Source organism: Camellia sinensis, chromosome 5, assembly GCF_055761805.1.
Source record: "Camellia sinensis isolate YWXY chromosome 5, ASM5576180v1, whole genome shotgun sequence".
NCBI classification, from domain to species: domain Eukaryota; kingdom Viridiplantae; phylum Streptophyta; class Magnoliopsida; order Ericales; family Theaceae; genus Camellia; species Camellia sinensis.
The window spans coordinates 174,885,699-174,913,503 of NC_138965.1; the positions used below are offsets into that span (position 1 = coordinate 174,885,699).

The 27,805-nt window shown below is 41.0% G+C and overlaps 1 long non-coding RNA gene and 1 pseudogene across 2 annotated transcripts; both read left to right on the plus strand.

The window, feature by feature from the left end:
• The first annotated feature begins 7,377 nt into the window (after positions 1 to 7,377).
• Positions 7,378 to 27,805, plus strand: part of LOC114262492 (arginine--tRNA ligase, chloroplastic/mitochondrial-like) — a 51,704-nt pseudogene continuing 31,276 nt past the window's right edge.
• On the plus strand, positions 8,832 to 15,002 carry LOC114262512 (uncharacterized). 2 transcript variants are annotated; one of them, XR_014330521.1, is made up of 5 exons: positions 8,832 to 9,332; positions 11,633 to 11,737; positions 12,932 to 13,185; positions 13,754 to 13,839; positions 14,811 to 15,002. It is a non-coding gene; the product is annotated as an uncharacterized LOC114262512 (long non-coding RNA). The 2 variants fall into 2 exon arrangements; XR_014330522.1 differs by having other exon boundaries at positions 8,919 to 9,332; positions 12,920 to 13,185.

A 27,805-nucleotide genomic window follows, 5' to 3' on the forward strand; every position in this document is an offset into this window, starting at 1 on the left:
AATTAAATAGCATACGGTCTAAGTACGTATCCAAAGAAGTATTGAAACGATAATGCAGTTAGAATGATGAACCGAGTCTCGATGCATGCAAGACAAGTGTATGCAAACATGCAAAATGCTAAACAAAACGTGATGTCCCTAAACTAATTATCATAAGCTAGCAAATAAAAGGGAGAAAGTTGTGGAGTTGGAAGACATACACATTATTACAATATTGCACTTTCACGAAGGAGAGTCCGAATGAATAAACTAAGCTAACTAGCTAAGCTAAGCTAATTATGCTAACTATTACAAGCCAAAATGAATAAACTAGCTAAGCTACTCAACTAATTATTACAACATTTGAATTAACTAACTAGTTAACTAACTAATTAAATAATTACAATGCAAGTGTAATTAGAATAAGTAATTAAACTAAACAATTAACTACTATGCCTTAAGAAACGAGGGATGTTTATGCGCATGCTCGGTTTCCACCCAAAAAGACCACCGTTTTGCTTCCGGAGAGCCTCTGTTGCATAATAGAACACCAACACTGCTGCTCACTCTGCTTTACCTTACAAACTCACTGCTGAATTTTGCACCAGTGGCCGGCTGGCCAGTGATGAGGACTATCGGCCATCAAAGGTGGTCTGTCTGCCACCTGCCAGCCACTGCTGCACAGGTTCATCTTGCTGCAACAGAGGACAAACAGAGCATACACAAGGTATTTCAAGGGTTTGTTTGTACAACCCACCCCTCCTTTTCATGAGCAAATGAAAAGAGTAGCAAGTTCGGTTCACAAACCATCAATAGATGCAATTTCATTGCATGATGGCTTGTGAAATTAAGTGTGCAAGTTCAATAAATGCAAAACAAGACTCATACCACCTCCCTATCATGGAAGATGAAGGGAAGTATTGACCTTGGAACCTTGAATCATTTCATCACTAATGAGTATAAAATGGTTCAAGTTTCTATGTGTTCAATTAACATCCGATTGAACACAGCCAATTATTATCTTGCACCATTTTTAGTCCCAATTTTAGTTACACATTTTAGTTTACCAACCATCCTTTAATTTATTAAGTCCAATAATGAATTTGAGTCCTCTAATGGAGTGAAGTACCAGACCAAGAGTTAACTTAGGACATGAAAAATATATCATGCCATTGATAATGAACCCCTAAAAGGGATTAAACCATTAAGCATGACAATCTCAATCTCATGCTTAAAAGAACAAGAGGCTTGAAACAGCTCTCAAAATAAAACAAAAGCCAAGAAAGGAGGGAGGTTGCAGAGATTATTAGTGCTGAAAATAAGTGAGAAAAACATAAATAAATACTATCAACTCAAATGAAATGGTGTCTAAGGCCTAGAACACCAAACTCATGAGAACAATTACACTATAAGCATGCAAAACAAAGCTCAAATGTAACAAACAACTAAGAACAATCCTAAAACAGGTCTAAAACAATCCTAAAACATGCTGGAATTGAGCTAACAATAACTAGAAAAATAGGCTAAAACATGGGGCATGTTAAGCTAATAAACAAAGCACAAGGAGGGGAGGCTAATCCCTCCAATTTTAGACTTTAAAACATGATTTTAGCCACTAAAAAAACTCTGAAATTCAGTATTTAAAAGCTCAAAAAAAGGTGACAACAAGGTGAAAAACACAAGGGTAAAGGCCTTGAAAGCAATGTACAAAGAATGGTGAACCACCTCTCAACCCTTGTTGGTCTTAAACCACAAGTTTTAACCCAAAAATGCACAGTTTATACAGCCCAAAAATAGTAAAAAAAAGTGCTGAAATAAAGACAAAAATAGCTCAAACAATAAGCTAAAACATGGTAATTTAAGCTAGTAAACAAGCCAAATGAGGGGTGGCTAACCCCTCCATTTTTGGGACTTCAAAATCACTTTTTTAGCCTCTGAAAATCTCTGAAAATCAGTGATAAAAAGCTCAAAAAAAAAGTTGATGAAAGAATGTGAAACATAAGTGTAAGGGCTTAGGAAACAAGGTGTAAAGAAATGTGGTTAACCCCTCTACCTTTAATAGCCTTAAACCACAAGCTTCAACCCATACAAACAGGTTTTTAAGAGCTTAAAAACAACAAGAAAAGATGGAAAACAAGTGGTGTAGAGATGGTACAAAAGCAAAAGAATGTATGCCTCTTGAAGATGAATGAACCCTTAAGTCAAAAACCATTTTTACACTCTCAAGTGTTTCAAGAGCTCAAATTCAAGCTCAAATCACCTTAGCAAGAAGCTCTTTAGGTTTGGTTTAGAGTGTTTGGGCAAAGACTATGTAAGTTGCAAAAGACAGAGAGAATTGTAGAGAGAGAGGATATTTTTCAAAATTTTTTCTAACTCCTAAAATGTTTCTAACCTTGAAATATGAGAGGGAAGTCATCTATATATAGAAAACATGAGCCTTAGGTCAAAAATATCTAAAAATAGACAGCTGGACTTTGTGGAAACAGTTGGAGAAAATATCTGGGTTTTACATTGGTGGCCAGCACATGGCCGGCCGGCTAGAAGTGTGCATTGGTGGCCATCAATGGTGTCCAGCCGCCCATCTGCCAGCTACCAAAAATCTGCTTCTAGGCCGGACTTCAAATGGGCATATCTCCTTCATCCGGACTCGATTTTAGGTCGTTCTTGAGTCTAAATTGAACCCCGGAAGTCTACTTTCCAATGGTGGAAGCCTCACATCTAAATGTGCAAGGAGATATTCATATTTTAGTGAAGGTTGCTCAGTTTTGGTCTTAATCGGATTGATGTTTAACTTTAAACAACTATATCTCCCTCATCCGGACTCGGCTTTAAGAGATTCTTGAGTCCAAAATGAAGCCCCGGAAGTCCACTTTCCAATGGTGGTGGCCTCACAACTAAAGTCTAAATGTACAAAAAGATAAGCCTGATTTAGTGAGGCTGCCCAGTTCTCTCTTAACGGTTTCAAGCCCAATTTCTTCCCCAACTAGTTTTCTTTCCTCTCCTCTAATTTTCTTCAACTCTAAACCTCTAAATAAGGTTTTTTAAAGATTTTTCAAAGAGTTAACCTCTCTTCCATTTATTTCCACTTTGTCCTTGCTCGATTTACCGAAAAGTGCAATATTTTACGAAATGCAAGCCTCGGAACATCGTAGAAACATTTGGAAAAATATTTTGAAAGAGAGGGTTTTAAAGTCTAAAATAGTTTTGGTCAAAATAGTTTGGTCCAAAATGGGATGTAAGGTTGGGATTTAGAAGCTCTTCTTGCTGAAGAAATCGAACGTTTGTACAGCATAACTCTCATCATCGAGTGATCAACCTGAGGCGCCCAAGTCTTAAGGGCGGTCAAAAATAAGGTGTCTACAATGCCCCCAGACCTTGGTCGGGTAAGTGGTCAAGTTGTCTCGATTTGCCACCGTCAGAGTTGTTTCATTTTGGATGGCCTGCATTAGTTCGAACGTTGGATCTTGTTCATCGGATGATTATGTCGTCAGGATATGTTGATCCTATATCCCTATCTCTATCAATTTTGATCTTCATCGTAGGTTACAAACGGATCCAAGGGCTCTCTTTTGTATTGCGGATTTCCTTCCAAAAAGCGATCTTATTCATACCTTTGGTCACGTGGCTTTGTCTCTTTCACTAGGATGGACCTAATAAGGGTTTAGGCCTAGCCCTTATTTTAGAGTTGCTTTGGCTGGGTTAAATGCTCTGGGCCATATATCCATTTCCTTGGGCTCTATGCCAATATTTTTACCCTCTATAATATTAATTGGTTGGAACTAAATATATAAAATTAGCTAAAAATTATTATTTTAAAAAAGTGATTTTATTTTTTTTTGTAAATTAGTGACAAAACAATTATTTCACTTCAGTCTCCATGGAATTGGATTTGAATACTATCACCCCCATGGGTTTGCTAATCCTCTCACTACAGGATACTCATAATCTGATAGGACTCACAATTTGTCTAAATAAATATAATTCTTGTGGGACTCACGAGATTAGTAATCAAATCCCACAAGTTATAGAAGAAAACAAATAAGGCCAATAGGTAGAGTAATGCCAAAGATATACACTTTTGGCTTATAAATTCACTCATAATGATGCGACAAATGAATTGGGCCATCAATGATTGAATGTGTAACAAATCAAAAATTTATACTATTTTGACATATCAGTGGGTAGAATTGTGAAATTTTTTTAAAGCCTCAAAATTTTTACATTTTTTTTATCGAAATAAAAAAAAAAAAACTTTATTGGTGAAAAGTTAAATGCAAAATACATTACAACAAACACCAATAAAGCAAGATACGTGCAAAAGTATCACAATGAGCAACATCATCCCAACTATTTTGCACACAATGAGCAATATCATCCTAATTATCTTTGGCACCAAAAAGCGACCTTATAATTTGCGAGCACACCACCTATTGGTAAGACACCAACCAAACAAGCAAACAAGAGAAAAGGACAAACCCACCCAAACAATCAAGCAACAAAGCTATAGGCCCTTGCCTTCCCCAGCAAACAGCTGCAGTTACTAACCCAGGCATCTTCTAACCTATTGCAGATTGTGAATCAGGTCATTGACAGAGTAAGCCAAACAAGTGGATAAGGACTTAAACATTTTCCGTATAGGTATAAAAGAGAGAATGGCTCTCGTCTTTCTAAATTTCAATCAGTATATGTCTCTCCTCAACTTGTAAGCCATATTTTCTCTCTTTTCCTATACATACGTATTTATATATACGTAATGCTTCTAATTTATGTGTGGTTGCTTTGTTTGCAAGCGAGAATCTCTAGCCATTCTTGTTTATGTGCTTCTTTTGGCACTTATTTTAAGTTAAAAAGTTAATAATTAAAAACGAAAAACACCTTTCATTCAATTTTTAGATAATTAATTTTTATTTATTAATTTTATTTTTATTTAATAAATTGTAACGAACTCTCAAATTAGCTATAAGCAAATTATTTAAGCCGTAATAAAAATGCTCCCAAAGTCTCTCTCTATATTCTGTTGGACAATCTTTACGGTAATTAATTAATTCAGTTTATGTACTTAACAACAAACAAAATATAAAAGAAATAAAGGAAATGAGAGAATTTGTTTGATTACAAAAAATCAAACTCGAAATAAAAATAAATAAATAAAAAATGATTTTATTTTGTTACAAAAACAAAATTAAAATCTGATTTAAATAAATAATAATAACACTGAAAATAAATTAAATAACTTACTTGATTTAATTTCTTCGAATTATAATTTGATCAAGTCCAGTGTTTGACACTGTGTCCTTAAGACAAATTCGTCCTCTCCATGGTGTTTTCAGAATTTGGATGTCTATCTCTCAGGATAAAATGATCTACTACAAATAATAACAGCACTAGAAATTGTTTGCCTAACGAATACACTAACTGTTTATACTCTCTCTGACAAGAAAATGATGCAGCAAAATGATGAGGATGTTTGCAGAATTATGAAGGACGAAAATTAGAGTTACAAAATCCAAATGAGGGCTGTCCTATTTATAGATGTAATGGTGGCTGTAGGTTTTGAATTGAATAGGTATGAAACCTGTTGGTTTTGAATTCAAACAGATTTGAATCTGTTGGATTACAATTCATACAGATAACAAAAATGGGAAGGGCCCTGTTTGGGTGTACAGTAAATCCAGACCAGTTTAATTCCGGGAAGGGCCATGTTTGGATGTATAGTAAAACCAAACCAGTTTAATTTTGAATTCTGGATTTTATTTTACCAAAAATAAAATTAAATTCAAATATTTTTGGCCCAAAAAAATTAATATTGGGCCGAACAAGTCCAACCCAACCACACACCCATGCCCAGGCCCAGCCCGCCCGGACAACGGCGCACATGTGGTTTTTGGGTCCAATGGGTCTAGCCCATAACCTCGCCGTCTAAAACACTTGGGTACCCCTTGGGGCACACCCCAAGTACCAAACCCAAGCCTTATAAACCCATTCAAAAATTCCCACCAAATCAATGTGGGACAAGGCATTTTACAACCTTAAGAAATTTTCACCAAAACTCCATTTCCATGGAGCACACTTTGGCTTCAATTTTCCATTCACTCGGTAATGGTTTTGAGCAACCAAATATACCACGTGAATCACAACGTGACATAGAACGCGTTACCACTTTGACCCGTGAAAATCGACGCATGGGGCCCACCTAAAAAATAGACTGAATTTAAGACAAAATTCTGATTTTACCCAGAATTTATAACCATTTCTAACATATTCGAATATGTATGTATACATACATGAACGAGTTCAGATTCTCTATGTGAAGTAGAACCAAAACGATCTCATTTGGGTTAGTGAAAAAAAAAAAAGAAAAAAGAGGCCAAAGATTTCAAATTATTCCAATTTAGATTCTGAGATTTCAACTTTTCTCAACCCACATTCAAGAAAAAATTCAATTCTAAATTTTTCCAACTCACATTCAAGAAAAAGCGCAATTTCTTCTCAAAATATGAATTTTTAGAGTGCAATTCAAAGTACATAACAACAGCACTATGTGATAGTTTCCACATAAGATAGTTGTACGTGTTATGAACAAAACATTGTGAGATGATATCTATGCTTTTGGATATCAATTTTCTATTCGTTTATGCACACTTTAATGGCTATGAACCATCTTTGATGGTACTGTTTTTTGGTAATTTTGTGCAATCATCAACTAATTAGAAAGATATTTTGAAGCAACATCTAGAAGGTTATTCTCAACGACAAAGGTACAGACAATAACATATATACAAGTGGGGCACACTCTATGTGTATATTATTTAATAAAAATAGAGGATAAATAAGAGAGTATGCAATAGAGTATGAAAATCATGAATTGTGCAGTTTGTGGATCTTGAGTTGTGATATTGTGGGTACAATTGTAATTTATTAGAAGTATTGAAGTCCAAAACATTGTAGGAGATTGAGACACCAAATTTAGTGCTGACATATTAATTTAATTAGGGCAAATTACAAACACCCCTCGAGATTTGATAAAAATACAGATTTCTCTGAGGTTTGAGAAATTACAAATTGCCCCCTGATGGTCAAATTTTCATAACAAATTAGGAGAAATTAGAGGGGAATCTATATGAAAATAAAAACCTCAGGGGACAATTTGTTATAGAAATATAAATCTCAGGGGGCGGGATGTAATTTCTCAAACTTCAGGAGAGAATTTGTATTTTCACCAAACCTCGAGGGGTGTTTGTAATTTGCCCATTTAATTAATATAGTGTAAATAGATATATGCGAAGGGCACTGATATATTTGTATTAAAAATTACAACTGAATTATGGAAGGTTGCAGTCGGTTTATTTGTTTTGCACTTCTGTAACATAACTAAGTTGTTTTTCAATATAATGATTTTTGGAACAGGATGAAGAAAAAGTTGGGAGTCTTAAGCAACAATAGCAAGACTGTTTGAAACATCGCTTAAAGCAACAATCCCCGATGAGTTGGATATAGAGCCTTTGATTGTTGCTTGTAATCCAAGATTTGGTGATTACCAATGGTATTTCTCGGTTGCATATATTTGCATGAAGACTTTCCTTTGCCTTGTTGAGACAAGATTGTTTATGGAAATATAATTAAAGAATAATGCTTGGGATCCCCTTTTGGGCACCAAGGATCCTCTAGAGTGAAATTTCCCTAAAGTTTCTTAGAGTGTTATATTGTGTGGTTGAGATTTACTGGCAAGTTACATCAGAAAAATTGATGTGACTTACCAGTAAATCTCAACCACACAATGTAGCACTCTAGGAAACTTTAGGGAAAAATCACTCTAGAAGATCCTTGCTCCCTTTTGGGGGTCACCCCCCCTTTGCCACATGGCGGGTGGTGATTGGAGGAGCAGGAAAAAAAAGAAAAAGAAAAAGAAAATGTAACCAATGAGAGAGAGAGGGGGTCAAAGGGGGTGGGAGGAAAAGGGGGATGAATCATTGTTGATAATTAAATTGAAGTTTTGGCTTTATTATGCTTCAAAATGCTAAATTGGGAATTTGTTTTGGTGCAGCAACAATGCCATGAACTTATGGACAAAAATAAAAGGCAAGGGTCCAAAATTCACAGGTTCGCAACCTATTGGGCAAGCATTGACATTAATGTCCTTGATAGTCTCTTTGTACTACTTTGTTTCTAAGAACTTAATTTATCAACAATGTTATCAATTTTCTATTGAACATTAAATTGATACCATTAAATGATAGCAAAATGCTTTGTAGCTTGAAACCTTGAGGCTCGAGTGGCCCGAATTTACATGTCATTATTTTCTCTCTCATCTCTATCTCTTTCGAAAAATAGCTGGTAGCTCGAATTTGTTGGCTTGAATTTGGCCCGAATAGCTAAAACGATGTCGTTTTGGCTATTTTTTTTTTCTTTTCTTTCTTTCTCTGTGTTCAAAAACAGAGGGAGAGAAGAGACGAAGGGAGAGAGAAGAGGAGAAGAAGAGAAGAGGAGAAGGGAGATCGAACCCTACGGATTTTCATCAGACCAAGCTCCTTCTTCTTCTTCTTAATTCTTCACCAGACCCCAGCTCCTTGGTTCAGTTCCGGATTAAAGGTAATTTTTTTGAGGATTAAAAGTAATTTTGAGGATTAAAGGTAATTTTTTTTTTTTGTTGTTGATGAAGATGATGATGATGTTGAAGATGATGATGATGTTGTTGTTGATTTGAATCTGAGGATGAAGAGAACAAAAAAAAAATTCGAGGATAAAGGAAAAAAAATTTGGGTAGATTTAAAAAAAAAATAGATACCAACAAAGTTTCATTTGGGTAGATTTAAAAAAAATCTATGTTAACTTGTTTTTATTAGTGATCCCAATTTTTGAAAATCTGCGTTGAAACCCATTTCTTTTTTCTTCTTTTGATGAAACCTAACCCCATTCCATTTCTTTTTCTTCTTCGGGACAGAGAGATGCGGAAAAACAAAAAAAAAAAAAAAAAAAAAAATCAAAACGACGTGGTTTTGGTGTCGAGCCAAACCTCCGACTTTCGAGCTACGAATCGGAACTGATCACTTTCTCTCTACCTCTATTCGAAGCTAAAAAGCTCTCATCCCAGATCAATCTAAGCATATCTCTCGCATCCCAGATCACTCTGAGCAGATCTCTTTCATCCCAGCTTACTATCACATCTGCTCAGCAGATCTCTTTCATCCCAAATCTCTCATCCTAGATCTGTCTCATCTCTCCAACTTCTGATCGCTCTGTGATCAACGACGAAGGAGGACGAACAATGACGAACAACAACATACGAGGACGAACGACGGCGAATAACGGACAATGAAATACAGAAAAACCTACGAGAAGAAATGGAATCCGAGGTAAACCTAAAATCGCAAATCTAGGGTTTATGCTTTGGCTTCAATTTCTGTAGAAATTAATCGATTGTGACTGTTTGGGTTTGGATTTTTCTTTCAATTTGTGTTAGGGTTTGGGATTGGCCTTTAATTTGTCATGTGTTTGATGGTGAATAGTTATCCTCTGTAGAAATCTGAAGATTGCTTGTTTGTGCATCTGAAATGTGGAAATATGTTCTTTAAAATACACATGCGTTTGGTTTTGCTTCAAATCTGTAATCTATTGTGGTTTGCTTCAAATCTGTAATCTGTTGTGGATTTGAAATCTGTGTTGAAATCTATTGTGCTTCAAATCTGTAAATCTGTTATAAATATGTTTTACAAATCTGTAAATCTGTTAAAAATTTTAATATAAATCTGTATTAAAATTTGGATTTTTGGGTTTTGAGTTCAGACATGTTTTTCATTTTTGCTTGAAATCTGTAAAATTATAAATCTGTGTTCAAATCTGTAAATCTGTATGTTGAAATATGTAAATCTATTATAATAATAGATAAATATGTGTTGAAATCTGTTATAAATATGTTTTAAATCTGTTATACAAATATGTGTTGTGGATTTGAAATTTGTGTTGAATTTTGGATTTTTGGGTTTTGAGTTCATACATCTGTTTTCAGTTTTGCTTGAAATCTGTAAAATTATAAATCTGATTTCAAATTTGTAAATCTGTATGTTGAAAAATGTTGAAATCTATAAATCTGTTATAATAATAGATATATATGTGTTGAAATCTGTTATAAATCTAAATCTGTTATACAAATCTGTTAGAAATCTGATATAAATTTGTTATATAAATCTATAAATGTGTTGAAATCTGTAAATCTGATTTGAAATGTGTGTTGAAAATTGGAAGAGCAAGTTGAACATGGTTTAGTAATTGGATGTTTGGGCAATGATAACTAGAGAGTCAGATTAAGCTACAAACTGCTTGAAAGCGTAACAATTTAGAAAGCGCAACAATTTAAACGAAACTATGGCTTTCAAATGCATTTGGTATTATGTATGCAGATTACAGAACTATGGCTTCTTCTTCTACTAATAAGAGCAACATAAGATTAAAACCAAGATTGTGTGATTGTGGGAGAACTGCGGCGATGTATATTGTATGCGTGAACGCTACAACAAAATTCACCTCTGGTGACCAAAATTTTTTTTAGCGGGCAAAAGTAAAATATTTAGTTATTAATTTTTTTTAGTCGGGGTATATTGGTTATTGGTGACTAAAAAAAATTTAGTTGCCAAAAATGCCAGAATTGGCGACAAAAAAGAATTTTAGTCGTCATATATTGAGTTTTGGCTACTAAAACCATTTAGTCGCCAAATGGAAAATAAAAAATAATTTTTTACCTTTGGCGACCAAATTTTAGTCATTGTATATTGAGTTTTGGCTATTAAAACCATTTAGTCGCTGAATGGAAAATAAAATTTTATTTTTTACCTTTTTGGTCGCCAAAAGTTTATTTTCAACGAAAAAAAAGAATTTTGGTCGGCGTATATTGAGTTTTGGCTACTAAAACCATTTAGTTACCAAATGGAAAATAAAAAATATTTTTTTACCTTTGGCGACCAAAATTTTGGTCGCCAAAAGTTTACTTTCAGTGATGAAAAAGAATTTTAGTTGCCAAAGAACTAATACTATGTTTGGATTGAGTGATTTGGAGAGAAGAGAAAAGAAATGGAAAGATATGTATTTTTCTTATTTGTTTGGATAAGTTAAGTGAAGAGAAATGGAGAGAAACTTATTTCTCTTAAAACACTCATTTTCAATTTTCTCAAAGTGGAGAGATTGAGAGAGAAAAGAAACCCAAGAGATTCTTATATTTTCATAATATCAATTTTGTCCCTGTAAAAATAAAAGAAATAAAATTATTGACACCCATGTCCTCAAAATATAAAATGTTATTTTGATAATATAACATAAAATAGTTTTTTTTCTTTTCTCTTATGAAATCTAACCAAACAAGAAGGAGATAAATCACAATCATTTCTTTTCTTTTATTTGTTACTTATCCAAACAAGAATGAGAGAAATCACAATCTTTTCTTTTCTCTTATAACTTAAGTAATCATTTCTTTTCTTTTCTCTCCTAGGTTCCAAACATAGTGTAAAATTTTTGGAGGGAAACATTTCAAATATTTTGAAGGGATTTATAAAATACTTTCAGCGACTAAAACATTTTAGTCGCTAATAACCATCTATGTAAAATATCTCATGTTGTCACTCCTCTCTCATCATCTCTCATCTCTTTTTCTCTCATTCCATAGAGAGCTGTCCGCCACCGTCGCAAGGAGCACCCATCTCCGACCAGCCACTGTCGAGCACCCATCTCTGACCAGCGACAGTACTACATCACACACCGCGCGCAGTTGGTATTTCTTCTTCCTCTCTCTCTCTCTCTCTCTCTCTCTCTCTCTCTTTCTTTCTCTCTCTCTATCTGAAAAATTTTTAGGTGCAAGCGTTTGAATCTGTGAACAGATATTTTAATGGGTATGAAAAAAAAAAAACAGAGCAATCGAAGAGAGTACCTGTGAAAGGCTGTGCTTGCGATGGGTTTTAGAGACTCGACCTGTGAAGCAACAAGTCGATAGCCTCCTCATTTATATACCCACCTTTCTCTTTGTTTCTGCTTCTGGGGCTTGCAATTTTGCAAGTGAAGTCTACAAAAATGGCAGGTCCATCCAAACCCACCAACCAATCAAACCTCTTTCTAACATTAAATTACCTTTTTGTCATCAGATGTTCCTTTTGTCTGGGTAATCCGAAACCCAAATTAAGATAATCTAAGAAATTGGAGTCTAAGGTTGTCTCTATTCTTGCCTTTTCTTTAATTTTTAGTTTTGATGATTGGATTTCAGACTGGGAAGCTCTATTTCTAGCTCTAGCCCCCTTCAATGCTTGAATTTGAATGGAAGGCTTATAGGGTTTAGTATATGCTGCCATTTACCTTTTTCATTAATCTATTTTTTTGTAGATTAGATACCTTGCTTTCTTTTAATGCTTTAGTTACAAGGAAGGTTCATTAATAGGGTTGCCAGTAACAAGAGTTGAAAATGATTGAAGGGGCTGAGATTTTGATACATTTCTGGAAGAGACATTGCTAGAATTGGGAATCTTTTGTGAAGCTTGAACAATTGTGAATCTCACACCCTACATTTGTAGTCATCTAATTCCTCGATAGAATTCACTTTAATACAAATGATTTGGAAAGGTTGATGTGGATCAAACTTTGACAACAACACTTTTTAGTAATCTATCTGAAGTTCTAAAAAATTGATTTTGTTTATTTACGCCTTGCTGTCTTTCCTTGAGATGTTAAGATGCCAAAAACCTCTTCTGAGGTTCTTGATTATTTGTTTGAAAATGAAAAATTACTTTTCAACATTATATCGGACTAGGATTTCTTAAATTGAGTTGTTGGACACGTGCCAAAGGTTCAATCAATTTATGGCTCCTCTTTTTTTTTTTTTTTTTCCTTCAGCTCATTGAATGCTGAAGATTATATTTATTTGGTGTTACCTGCAGCTGATGTAAATACTTGTATAATTTTTTAGTGATTTTTGCAGGGGGATGAATCACTTGCATGAGAATAGACCTGGAGCAATAATTCACCGTGATCTTGAACCTTTGTGATTAATCTGGATAAGATAACAGAAAGATACTTGTATAATTTCTTATGTTGTTTATGAGTAAGATAACAGAAATATATTGCTGGATGATTCAGGGCATCTGAAAGTTGTGGACTTTGGAGTTAGCAAGCTGTTAAAAGTAACCAGCAGAGTCAAAGAAGATAGGCCTTTAACCTGTCATGACACTTCTTGTGAGTGTGCTGATCTTCTGCATAGCTTTCATATTACTCACGGCTCAAATTGTACTCTAGTTTTTTCAATTGCAATTAATTAAGGATCATATCATGGTTTCTGATAAATTGTGTGGATATTATTGTTGATATGGTGACATCTACATATATCTGGTGCATAAATGTAGATTGCTTTTTGTACGCAAGAGGCAGTGAAGTTTTTGTTCCTGGTTCCTCTTCGTTGTATTTCTTCTATGCATTCATTTTTTTGGGGTCAAGTTCATTTGATTTTTTATTGCTCTCACACACTAGTTATCGTTACCTCTTGAATTTTTATTAGATTGCCAAGGGGCTGCATATTAGAAACTGGCATTCCATGAAAAACAAATTGAGAGGAAGGCATCTTTGCAGAAATGTAACGAGTGTAGATTGTTGTTTATTAATGGAAGAAAAACTAGAAGTAATTGAACCATGGTTTTCCTTATTCTAGTATTCTACCATATGAAGTAACCCTCATTTTCTGTAAATTGACTTGGCTATTTATGGAATTATACCTGTTTAGCTGAGATGAATAATACTTTATGAACAGGCCGATATGTGGCTCTTGAGGTTTTCATAAATGAAGAGTATGACACCAAAGTGGATGTATTTTCGTTTGCTCTGATTTTACCGGAGGTAAAGGTTTTTCATCCTTTACTTCTGCACTAAATACATCTAAAGAGATCTTGTTTCACACACTATTCGTATTTCTGCCTATTGTTCACATTTTTTTTTGGGTTCAGTATATACTGATCATGGAAGAGTAATATTTAGATATGCAATTATATGTTGTACTTTCTACTAATTACCAGAAACATTGACCTTCACAAGCCTCAAATGTCAACTTGTTAGCCATTGCGTTCTAGATGTGATGAGATATTAGTTGCATACAATTGAAGTTCTTAACTCACAAGATTAATGGGCACCAGGTGTCTGTTGATTACGACGCTGATTACAACTTACAAGTGCAAAAATAATTCAAATATATATGCAGAACTAGAAAAAATATATTTATGTTCAGGTTGGTATTATGTTAGCAAAAATTCCTCTGGGGAACAGAAGTTAAAATTACTGATTATTGGCACATGATTCTGTTGTTTAATGTAACAAAAAAAACTGACGCCTGTTTTGCTGCTCATTAAATGAGTTTAACATGACCAACTTATTTAGAAAAGGCTCTCAGGAAAAAGAAAGTACCTTAACCTGTAGCAAAAAGAGTTAGAATTCTGGTTTTAGGGAAATCGGTAATTATCCCTGGTTCTCTGTTATTTACCAGTTTGTTGTTTGGATTTTGCAATGAAGCATGGCTTGCCATTGTATCTCAAAAACTATCTGAGTTTGGTTATATGCATGGAGCATTACCTACATCTGCTTAATCATTTTTGTCCATGATTTTAGGAATAGGTAGGCATGTAAGAAAGTGGAGTTTTTGTATTTGAACTTGTGTAGAAAAATTGTATTAATAGGTAGAAAGTTAGAATTGTTAATTTTATAATTGTTATAATTTGCAGAGTATAATATATCAGAATTATTAATTTTATAATTGTTATAATTTGAAATGTCAATTTTATTGAATAAGTGGTAATGGTTATTTTTTATCTTTACAGATTGCTTTTGCGTGGGCTATTGTAGATGTTTATTTTTGTGTACAAAGAGCATCTGTTTTGTATATGGAAGACATTTATTTTTGTATAATCCTCTGCTTTGGAAATCTAGTGTTTTTGTGTGTAATATTTAATTTAGATGGATTATACTTGGTTAGTATGGATTTATATGATATTTGGAATGAGGTGTTATAATGGATTTATTGATAATGGATTTAGATTATAATTGATAGATGTATTATTCTGTATATGAACAGGTTACAGGTTGCATTGATAATGGAATGTATATAATTTAAAAATTAATGAAAAATATTCAATTTGTGCATGTTTAAAAAATTAATAAATAGAGCTTTCGGTGACTAAACATTTAGCAGCCAAAAAAAAATAAAAAAGGGAACTTATTGGTGACTAATAGTTACTAGCCCAAAAAAAAAAAAAAATGAAAGTTTTTAGCGACTAGAAAATTAGTAGCTAAAAAGGAGCATCATGATTTTAGCGACTAAAAAATTGGTATCCAAACAAGAGTGTCACGTTTTTAACGACAAAAAAATTGGTAGCCAAAAAGAAGTGCCATGTTTTTAGCGACTAAAAAATTGGTAATTAAAAATTTGAAGGTGAATTTTTTTTTTGTTTTGTTTTGGTGACAAATATTTTCTTTTGGACGACTAAATTTTTAGTCTCCAATTGGCGACTAAAAAAATTAGTCGCCAATTCTTTTGCCGACAATTAGTCAACGACCAAACGGGCGGCCAAGAATTTTAGTCAGCAAAAATCTTTACACTATAATTACTTCAAATTAGCAGATGAGGATGATGACGACACTAGCTCCATAATCCATTCCAATGTTGGACCTCGAAAAACTATACGAACAGAAAAATTAAATGATCTACAAAGAAGACTTTGTGAGATGGACAATGAAATTCATGAGCATGGTAGAAGGCTGCAAAGGATATAGTAGAACTTGAAGGCAATGATTTATGTCATTGTTTTTTTGTCTTTTTGTACTTCATCATGTAAATGACTGACTTTCGAATGTTTTGGCGAATGAAATTAATGAAATCAAAAACTTGTTTTCTATCTTGTATCTTTTTGTACTTAATGATGTAAATGAGTGAGTTTTTAGGCTAGTAAGAATGTGGATTGGGAATTGATTGAATGTTATCAATAACTTTTGATGGCTTATTTAATAATTTGGGATTGTACATTACTATACCAGCAAGCACATGAAAAAGGCAAAAGATATTTGGAATCACTCCCATAAACACATTACAGGAAATATTGAAATATGTTAGATTTTTCAATCCAAGAACATCAACAGGAGCCAACCCAGTGAACAAATTGGTGCTAATTTTTTTTTAATCCCAGGCATGATGAGACCTGTTCTTGAACACTCATTGATAGCACGTTGTTCCTCACACACAATTACAGTAGGCCTTGTGAAGGAATTAGACCTCAAAGATTATTGAAACACAAATCCATTCGAAGCAGATTCAAATAATTGGAAATTGACACAAAATAGTTGTGAGGAAGTGAAACAAAGCTGATGGAATTTGTCCAAAATACCCATTTCTTCAAAAATAAAGAAACTGAATATTCAACAAAGAAGCCAACAATTACTATAACAACTCCTCAAACCAACGTTGACACAGTAGGCCAACAGATACTCGTACAAAATGTATCTAAACGAAATAAAACCAAACTATCTTAAATTTACATACGAATGTCATACAATTACTACTGCAACACTTAAAAAAAAAAATGGGGCATTTGGATAGGCATCTATATTAAAGTCAACAAATTTTGATGTTACTGTAGAACTTTGACTACTTATATTGTTAACTATTCCTGGTTGAGTATGAGATGTGCTTCCAATATTGTTCACCATTTGCATTGTGCTAACCCGTGCCTATAAAAATAAAGACCATATTACAAATATTGTCTACAAACATACTTACCAATCTAAAATTTAATTCATCATTAAAATACGTGTAGTCATATAATCAACACGCACCAATACATACATATTGTCTTCTGTGCCATCCATACAAGGTGTACGGGGAGCAAATATTCCGGCAAGCCCGTACTCCTTTCTTCCGAGCTCCGTCGATGTCCGATCACCTGCGAGCAAGTAACGGTGAACTACCCGGCGGTGTGTGGCCGGAAAAACCCTCCGGCGGTCAAGTTAGCACACACCTTAGGATGGATAGAGAGAAGGGAGAGAGTGTTTGAGTGTAAGAATTCCTTACAGAGATGTTCGTGTGTCCCGTATGGGGGGCGCAGACATGCTTATATACCTTCTGAGCCCCATATCCACTCCCAGTCATCTCTTGACACGTGGCTCTGCTATCCCATCTGTCAGCGTAAACTTTGCCGATCATCACCTAATCTCAACTGCCTGACTTCACAGTTGGAGCTCGCAGCCGAGCTGGTCTACCACGGCCATGCCATGCTTCATACCCAAGCGCCTAACCGGATAAACACATGGAGGACCGGGCTAGGCGGCATCCCCGCAGTGCCTAGCCGGGGCACCTCCTTTGGTCGGCCTTTCTGCCGGTCAAACAGTCTCCTCGGTCGACCACGCCTTTCCGGGCGCCGGTCACTCAGCTTGTCTGGCTTCAGCCATCCCCTGATCAGGCAGCCCGGTCCAACCAGGCGCTATCTAGCCGAGCTCCATCTTGGGCCGGGGTGACTCACACTTGGCCCAAGTTCTTCCCGACTCAAGTTCTGGCAGCCCACTTCCCGGCGGATGGCCAGTCATCTCGGCCCCATGCACCGTTGGGCTCTCAATCTGCTCGGCCGTTACCTCGGCCCAACTCCTGATCATAAATCACCCTCTCAATTGCCCCTTAATTCCGTCCGCGAAAGCGTGACTGGGATTATTCTCTTCGACCGAGATAACACTTCTCCGGTCTCTAAGAGGCCAGAAGGCAACCGGACTGGTTAACAAACTGGCCGCAAACTTGCCCGGTTATCCGCCACGGATGACGCCCTCTTCTTCGGAAGTAGCTCGGTTGGCTCTTCGACTTTTTAACCCGTCGCTTCAGTACTGGTATTGCCATAAATAGGGACACGTGGCGGGCTGCCATTGGTCATCGGGCAGCCAACCTGCCGTCCGTGCCAGAGTTTTGAATTTTGGCGGCCTTTCGTTCTTACATATACACGACCTCCTAACGCCATTTCTTCCTACTGCCTTTCTACTACCTGACGATCCAAAGCTCGAGCCATCTCTTCTATCTTGACTGCCATTCTTCGTGCTAGGAAGGACAGCTCGAGCCCTTCACAGGTAAGATCTTCATTCCTTCTTAAGTTGCTGTTTTCTTTCATAATACACACATTAGGGCACAAAAACATAGCTATTAGGGCATAGGTCGTAGAATCCGTACTAAACCTCCCTCTGTTCTTGGTGTTCTTCTTCTTCCTGAAGAACACTGAAGAACTGGAGCGAACCGGGCTCCTGGTCTTCTTTTGATCCAAAAAACCAACCTGACCGAGCAAATAACATGTTTGTCTCAAACCCAGCAAAAACCGAGATAATCAAAAGGACTTGGTCGCTCAACCGAGCTAACATCTGGTCTGCTTGGGCGACCGGGCTCCTTAGATAGAATAGACAACCGAGGTGGTTTGGCACCCTTAATGACCGAGCTAAAATCCAGTTCCTTTTGCGCGACCGTGCTAACACTTAACACTTGCCATCCTTTTCCTGCAGAGTCCAAGGGGACCACTGTCATTCCTGAGGCTCTCAGGACCGAGCAGCATCCAATAACCAGTGCCAAACCCCTCAGCCAGGATACACTAAGCCGGCCACAAATGGGGAAATTCCGCTTCCTAGTGGATACTCCGGCCGCGCTAGCTGCTTTCAGAGAGGATTACGGCATTCCGGCCGATGTTCATCTCGAACTGGCTGAAGAGGAGACCACACCCTGGGGAAGAGTTGAATAATGCCCCTTCACCGTGCTCTCAATTGTTGAAGGGGGCCTCCGTTTCCCGCTCAACCCTCTTATAACCGAGTTCCTTCGCCGCACCGGGCTGGCACCCACCCAAGTATCCACCAATACCTATAGAATTATCAACGGTGTTCACGAATTGAACAATTGGCTAGGCACCCACTTAGGTCTAGCCGAGATATTAAGGCAATACACAATGGGCCACACCGGCGACGGCCTAGCATATTACTTGAAGATTAGACCGAGCAAGGAAAAAATTGTAACCGGCACCCCAGATAAAGATCTGCACGACGACGATTTTTTCTGGGTGTCGGGCAATTACGAAACAGCCGAGGTCCCTGGCTGGTTTATAAACAAGGGCTTCGGTTCTTCATGTAAGCCACTCAAACTTGCTCGGTTAGCTTAACGTTTTACCTTGTAACTAACCGGTTTTCTTGTTTCCTTTGCAGCAATCCAAGCCTTGCAAGCCAACTATCAATTTCCTAACGTCGAAGCAATTCGGATCGTGCTTCGGTATCCTCGCCGAGATTGCAACGAATTACTTGGCTACACACCGGCATACAGGTATTCTGCTCCGCGCCGGAGTAGAGTAACTGACTTCCTCCGCGCTCCTTCGCCGCCTCCAGATCCTTCCCTTCCTGACGTTCCCTTCATTCGCCTGACCGAGGAACAAGAAATGGCCAAGCGCAGCAGAATCAAGAACCTGCTCACCGCCACATCCGCCGAGGTGCCGAGCGTAGTAACTCGGTCGCCAGCCGCCGGTCAATCTAGTGGCGCTGTGGTCGCCCTTGCCACTCAATCCGCTGGGCAATCTAGCCGAGAACCCTCTGCTCGACATGCCGGTAAAAGAGCTCGGGCAGACCCGTCCGCCGAGCTAGTCACCGAGCTAACCACCGAGCATCCAACAGACGCCCCCGTCCCAGTGCCGGCCTGGCGCCCACATTTGAAGCACCGGGGTCAAGATATCCCGGCGACGGCTTCGATCAAGGCCGACAAAGAGCATCTGCTCACCTTCGATCTGTCCAAAGCCCTGCTACTACCGAGCGACGTGGTCGGCACTGACCACGTCCCCGACACTCGGTTGGTCAAATCGTCAGTGAAGTCTATGGCCAGGGTAAGTCGATGTTCCTTTGAAAATTTCGCAAGTGTTTGCTCGGTTCCGTTTTTGCTCGGTCTCCTATCTAATCAACGTTGTTTTTGTTTTTGCAGGCCTTTCAAAAACAACACCTGGTCTTGGAGCGTATCCACAGACTTAGGCAGAAAGCCAACGACACAGCCAGCCAGGTTGAAAGCCTTCAAGCCGAGCTCGGCCGGGCTAAGTCTTCTCTTGAGATGGCCAACTCCGACAATAACAGACTGCTCGGCCAGCTAGATGCAGCCGAGAAAAAACAAAATGAGCTCCAGACTGAGGTGGATACCCTGGAGAAATCGAAGAAGAAAGCTTGCCGGGCTGCAAACACCGCCAGCTTTAACGAAGCCGAGGAGAGCTACAAGAAGCAAGTCTTTGCAACACAAGACATCTACTTCAAAGCAGGCTGGAAGTCTGCCTGCGAACACCTCGGCCAAGGCTTCGACACCGACGTATTTGCCAACCCACCTCCAGCTTCGCTACCGGTCTACCTTGTGCCTTACGCAAACGACGTATTCAGCGCTCTGCAAGCGGAAGCCGAGGAAGGACTTGAAGATGGAGACGGTGAGACAGATTCTGAGGTAGAGGAGGCCGAGGTGCAGGAGCAGCCGGGCAATGCTGAGCCCGGTGCCCAAGACGTCAGTCCAACCATCAACCTTGATGCTGGCGAGGACGAGTTCACCAATCTCTCTCCCCTAGTTTAGTTCTGTTCTCTTTGTTCTTTTTTGTAGTTTTGCTTCCAACTCTTTTGATGTAACCGGGCTCTGTCCCCATCTTTTGTAATGATTTTCTTTTCAATGAGAAACTCAATTTTTCCTAAGTGTTTGCACGGTAGTAATCAATTCCATCTTCAGCAAAATATCCCGGTATAACTCATCGTTTGAACAACACTTTGTCGACCGGAATCCATAACACGGTCGAAGCACTTCAGCATAACAAAACAAATTCATGAACGGAAATAACCATCTCGGTTGTAACAAAGTTGAACAAATCAACACTTCCAACCGGATTAGATCATCTCGGTTGGGAATCCAAAGTTGGCCAAAACACCAACTCTTCCGACCGGAGTACATCATCTCGGTTGGAAATCCTAAGTTGGACACAACACCAACTCTTTCAACCGGAGTACATCATCTCGGTTGGGAATCCCAAGTTGGACACAACACCAACTCTTCCAACCGGAGTACATCATCTCGGTTAGGAATGCGAAGTTGGACAAAACACCAACTCTTCCAACCGGAGTACATCATCTCGGTTGGGAATCCGAAGTTGGACAAAACACTAACTCTTCCAACCGGAGTACATCATCTCGGTTGGAAATCCAAAGTTGGACAAAACACCAACTCTTCCGACCGGAGTACATCATCTCGGTTGGGAATCCAAAGTTGGACAAAACACCAACTCTTCCAACCGGAGTACATCATCTCGGTTGGGAATCCCAAGTTGGACACAACACCAACTGTTCCACCGGAGTACATCATCACGGTCCGTAACATGAAAACAACAGTCCAAGTGCTAAAGCAAAATTACTTCTATAAATTGACAAAAAGAATTACATGCTGTGGTGCAAGCCAAAAAATTTCTTTGCACAAGAAAAGAAAGCAGAAGCTTAAAAATAATACAGTTTCAAGTTGGCCGCATTCCATGGCCGGGGTATTGCTCTTCCCTCTAAATCCTCCAAGTGGTAAGCCCCTTTGCCCGCCAGACTAGTGATCTTGTAGGGTCCTTCCCAATTTGCCCCTAGTTTGCCTTCTCCTAGTACCAGGGTGTTGCCCATAATCTTCCTCAAAACCCAATCACCAACTTTGAACGGTTTGGGGTGCACCGTTTTGTTATACTTCTTTGAGAGCTCCTGTTGGTAGGCGGCCACATGGATGAGGGCCTTCTCCCGACGCTCGTCCACTAGGTCCAGCTCCAAGGCAATAGCCTCGGTGTTCAGCTCGGGCTCAAAACTCTCGCTTCTGAGGGTAGGCATTTCAACTTCCAAGGGTATGACCGCCTCCATGCCGTAAGCCAAAGCAAATGGAGTTTCCCCGGTAGAACGTCGCGGGGTTGTTCGGTATGCCCAAAGGACGCTAGGTAATTCCTCAGCCCATTTGCCCTTGGCCTTTTCCAGCCGTTTCTTCAACCCATCCAGTATAGTCTTGTTCGATGCTTCGGCTTGACCATTGGACTGCGGGTAAGCCGGGGTGGAGTTGTAGAATTCTATCTTCAAATCTTCACAAAATCCTCTGAATAGGCGACCGTCAAACTGGGTGCCGTTGTCAGAGATCAAAATCTTGGGGACGCCAAACCGCGTGACCACGTTCTGCCAGACAAATCGCTTCACGTCTTTCTCTTTGATGGTTGCCAAAGGCTCAGCTTCAACCCACTTTGTGAAGTAATCTGTGGCCGCGATGAAGAATTTCCGGTTGCCCGGTGCTGTTGGCAGTGGTCCCACTATATCTAGCCCCCACATGGCGAAGGGCCAAGGACTGGTAAGGGGAAGAAGTTCCCTGGCAGGCTGGTGGATCTGATGGGCGAATTTCTGGCATTTTTCGCACTTGCGGACATATTTTTGTGCGTCGGCCTGCATGCACGGCCACCAGTATCCCTGCGAAATAGCACGGTAGGCCAAGGACCTGCCTCCTATGTGACTGCCACAAATGCCTTCATGAATTTCGTACAAGAAGGCCTCCATACTATTTGGGTGCACGCACTTTAAATAAGGACCAGTGAAGGACTTCTTATATAACGCGCCGGATGAAGAGAGCCAAAACCGCTCTGACTTCACCCGGATTTTGTGTGCTTCCTTCTTGTCAGTTGGAAGAGTCCGGTCTCTGAGGAACAAGATCAAGGGGTCCATCCAAGAGGGACCGAGCGGGGCGCAGAGTACATCTGTCTGCCCGGCGTGTTCAATGCTTGGCCGCGGAAGAAAGTCAATCAAAAGAGGGTTTGGGAAAGTATTATCTACCATAGACGCGAGACCGGCCAGTTCATCAGCTCGGCTATTTTCTTCCCGGCCAATCTGTTGGACTCTAATTGCCTCAAACTGCTTGATATGTGCCCTGACCAGAGCCTGGTACTTCGCCATCCTTTCGTCCTTTGCTTCATAAATCCCAGAAACTTGGTTAACCACAAGCTGGGAATCACTGTACACCAGGAGCTGGGCAGCCTTCATTTGAATTGCGCTCTTGAGCCCCACGAGAAGTGCCTCGTACTCAGCCTCGTTGTTAGATGCCAGGAAGCCAAGCGTGATAGAATGTTCAATGGTTAGGCCATCCGGGGATATAAGAACAATACCTAGGCTGGCACCATGGCGGTTGGACGCTCCATCAACAAAAAGCTTCCACATGTCCCCCCCAAAAAGCTTTCAGCAGTCGGATGGGTCCTGAGAGTTGCGAAGGGCGATGGGATCACAACTGCTCGGCTGTGTGGTGTCAAGTTCGGTGTTGACCGGTTCAAATTCAGTGCCCCTTGGTGATTCGACACCGAACTCAGTAAGTTGGTTCGGAATGCCCAAGTCCGTAAGCGAATCATCAGGTTCTGAGCGATGTGGTTCAATTTCTTCCCCCCTTTGTGATGCGGGACCGGACAGAGTGGATGGGCTAGTGATACACAACTCCGTCATCGCATCACCGGGTGGTATGACCGTGCAAACTGAGGGAACTTCGATGGTGCGCGCTAACTCCGCGGCGCTACCTCCTTCAACTGGTTGTACCTCGGTTGGCATTGCGTGCATCTCATCATCTGCCTCGGTAATGTCGACCGGGCATATCGGATGAATGCCAGGTGAGAACTCGGCGACAAAATCTGCCAAGGTCTGGGCTTTTATAGCAGTGCGCGGCTGGAACTTGACATCAAACTGTCCCAACTCGACCGCCCATTTAAGAATTCGGCCTGAAAAGTCTGCCAGTTCAAACAAGGCCTTGAGGGGAAACTCAGTCAGTACGACAATGGTATGGACGTGGAAATAGTGCGCCAATTTTCTTGAAGCCATCATCAAGGCTAAAGCAAGCTTCTCCAGCGGCAAGTATCTCGACTTTGTCGGTAACAAAGTTTTGCTGACATAAAAAATTTGGAGGTGCTTGATTCCTTCAGCCCGGACCAGCACCGCACTGACTGCGTGCTGGGAGACGACAAGGTAAAGGTAGAGTTCCTCACCCGGTTCTGGTGTAACCAACAGTGGCGGAGAAGACAGATATTCCTTGAGCTCGGCCAAAGCTCGGTCACATTCGTCGTCCCATGAGAACTTTGACTTCAATGCTTGAAAGAAAGGACGGCAGCGATCTGATGACCGACTTATAAATCGATTAAGCGCGGCGGCCATACCGGCCAGATGCTGCACGTCCTTAGCCGAGCTGGGCTGCTTCAATGCTTGCACGGCTCTAATCTGAGTAGGGTCTGCTTCGATGCCTCGGTTCGTGACTAGGAATCCCAAAAATTTTCCGGATCCCACGCCAAAGGCACACTTTGAGGCGTTCAAGCGCAGCTTGTGCTTCTTTAGAATGGCAAACATCTCGGCTAAGTCGGACAAATGGTTTGCCTCATGTCGGCTTTTTACCACCATATTATCAATATAAGCTTCCATTGTCCGACCAAGCAAAGGAGCAAACATTTTGGTCACCATCCTCTGAAAGGTTGCCTCGGCGTTTTTCAAACCAAATGGCATGACTCGGTAGCAGAAGAGTCCCCTTGGAGTCGTGAAAGAGGTGATCTCTCGGTCAGGCCCATGCATGGCGATCTGGTGATAGCCGCGGTATGCATCCAAGAAACTGAGCCTATTGTGTCCAGCCGTCAAGTCCACTAGCTGGTCTATGCGCGGCAAAGGGAAGCTGTCTTTGGGACAAGCTCGGTTGACTGTTTTGTAGTCGACACAAACTCGCCACTTCCCATTCTTCTTAGGCACCACTACTGTGTTGGAAATCCACCGAGGATAGTGCACTTCCTGAATTGCTCGCGCCTCAAGTAGGTTCTTTACCTCCTCAGCAACTACCTCGGCGTGATGCAACGCCGATCTCCTTGTTCGCTGGATGACTGGCTTTGCTCCAGGGAAAACATTGAGGTGATGGCAGATAAAACTTGGGTCGAGGCCAGGCATGTCGTAAGGCAACCATGCAAAGACTTCAATATTCGCCATCAAAAACTCAATCATCTCGGTCCTTTCTATGGCCGTGAGACTTGAACCGAGCAGGAAGAACTTGTCCGGCTGCTCGGTATCAATCCGCACTTCAACCAATTCTTCAACAGCCTTATCCTCGGCCTTGGTGCCCACATCATCCAAGACACCCTGGTCCTCCGGTCCCTCGATCATTTGAACGAATCCTTTGGCAGCCCGGCTTCCGTTGACCGCCACGAAGCACTGCTTGGACATGACCTGATCGCCCCAAATCTCCTCGATTGCCCCCATGGCCGAGGGGAATCTCATCACCTGGTGATAAGTCGATGCTACAGCTTGCATAGCGTGTAACCATCCCCTTCCAAGGATAAGGTTGTACGTTGAAGGCACCTGTAGCACCCAAAACTCAACTTGTTTGACCACGGATCCCGTTTTGACCGGCAGGATAATCTTTCCCAAAGGCCACTCCGGTTGAGAGTTGAATCCAACCAGTGGCGAAGTTGCCGGAGCCAAATCTGTCTCCCGGAGTTTAAGCTGTTTGAACGCATCATAGTACATGATCTCGACCGAGCTTCCCTGATCGATCAAGATCCGCTTAACATCAAAGTCCTTGACGCGTAGTGTTACCACTAGGGCATCGTTGTGCGGCGTCTGGATGCGCTCAAGATCCCTTGAGGTGAAACTAATCACGTCTTTTTCTTCAGTCTTCCCCCTTTTGATGACAGGCTGCACCGACAAAACTTCCCTCATATGCTCTGCCTTTTTTATCATGCCCCGAAGTTCACAAACTCGCTCCGGTTCCACGATGTCGTGGATGACATTAACAACTCCTTGTGGTGGTGCGTCTCGGTCATCCTGTCCCCTGGGATCGACCGGAGCCTGATTCGGATTTACTCCGCCATCAATGTAAAGGTCTAGATGCCCGGCAGCAACCAGCTCTTCCAAGTGCTGGCGCAATGGAAAACAATCCTCTGTTCGGTGGCCCCTCTCCCGGTGGAATGTGCAGCGATACCGCGAATTATAGCCCTTCTGTCCATCGCCCAACTTAGCAGGAAACCGGACATACTCCTCGTCTCGGATTTCACTAAGTATGCGATAAATTGGAATCTTGAAGACTGTGGTGATGCCGGTCCTTGCCTTCATCATTCTGTTTGCGTCTGCTACGTCATCTCGGGGGTAGTCATCCCGGTCATTCCGACGTCCTCTGCCCGATTTTTTCGATTTGAACCACGGTCCGATTCCTCTGCTCGGTCACTTGAGCGGCTGGACTCTTGCCCAACTGCGTGCACTTTGCCTGCTGTCTTCTTGTCTGTTGCTACCGGGGTGGCTTTCACGGTAGAAGCTGATGCGTCATCCTCTACTCGGATGTGCTCGTTGATGCGCTGCATGAGCTGGCCCATGGAGGTCGGCTGGTGCATGGTAAGCGAGTCCCGCAGTCTATGTCCGACCGGGAGACCACGCTTGTATTGCGTGATTGCAAGGTTGACCGGGCAGTCCAAGATCTCGTTGAAGGTTTCCCAGTACCTTGAGTTGTATACCTTCAGTGTGTCGCTCGGTTCCATCTTGACACTTAGCAGATGATCAACTTCCTTTGGTGTTTTTGTGTTGGTTTTGAAGCGTGTAACAAACGCCTCGGCCAACTGATGCCACCTTTGTATGCTCCCTTCCGGCAACCGCTCGAACCACTTTAAGCCCAGCTCGCCCAAACTTGACGGAAAGATTAGGCACATAAGTCCGTCATTCCGCCTATGTCCGGCCATAACCTGTCGGAAGTGACTCACATGCATGTAAGGATCGGTTTTCCCGTCGTAAAGTGTGAACTTAGGCTGGTAGAAGCCTGCTGGAAGCGGTGTTGTTTCTATATCCAGGGAAAATGGGGTAGCGCTCAGCCTGGCCAAGTCCGTATCCTCAAAGAGCGGCACTGCTTGGCGGGGTGGAGGCATCCCGACCTCCTCACTGGCGTGTACCCCATAAGATAACCGCTGGAGCGCCGGTATTCTCTGTGCTTCACGCCGGCGGGCCCGCTTCTTTAAGATCGCCCGTAAATCCTCTAACTGAGCAGAGTAAGAGTACCTCGACGTCGTCTCCGGACGTGAGGGTTTGTAGGTGCTGTCTTGCGCGCTAGACTTCTCTGCACCCACGTCGGAATCACCAACCTGGTAACTTCTGGTAATGGATATTGACTGAGTACGTCGCTGACTCTGACCGCTTGAACGGCGGGATGGGGTGCGCTCACTGTGGTCTCCCACTCCAACTACACCCTTCCCTTTGACATGCCGCTTGAGATTTTCCATCTCCGCCGCCATTCGCCGGATGACAGCATCTTGATCCCTCAACTTGCTTTCCAGTCGCCTAGCGTGCGAGTCTCTCCTCCGCCGGTGACCGTTTGGACTCCGTGAATGTCCATGACTTCGTCCGCGTTTGTCCCGCGCGTCTCCTGACTGTCCGCCAGTGGGTGTTCCCAAGTCAGCCATTGGATGGACAGCAGGAGGTCCCTCTCTCCTTCGGGTATACTCCGGGGTGGCTCCGTCGATGGAGGACAACGGAAACTTGTCGTTGTTCACCATGGACGGCGATCAGATGAACCTGGAAGACAAGGTTTTGTCTGTCAAGTTTCCCACAGACGGCGCCAATTGTACGGGGAGCAAATATTCCGGCAAGCCCGTACTCCTTTCTTCCGAGCTCCGTCGATGTCCGATCACCTGCGAGCAAGTAACGGTGAACTACCCGGCGGTGTGTGGCCGGAAAAACCCTCCGACGGTCAAGTTAGCACACACCTTAGGATGGATAGAGAGAAGGGAGAGAGTGTTTGAGTGTAAGAATTCCT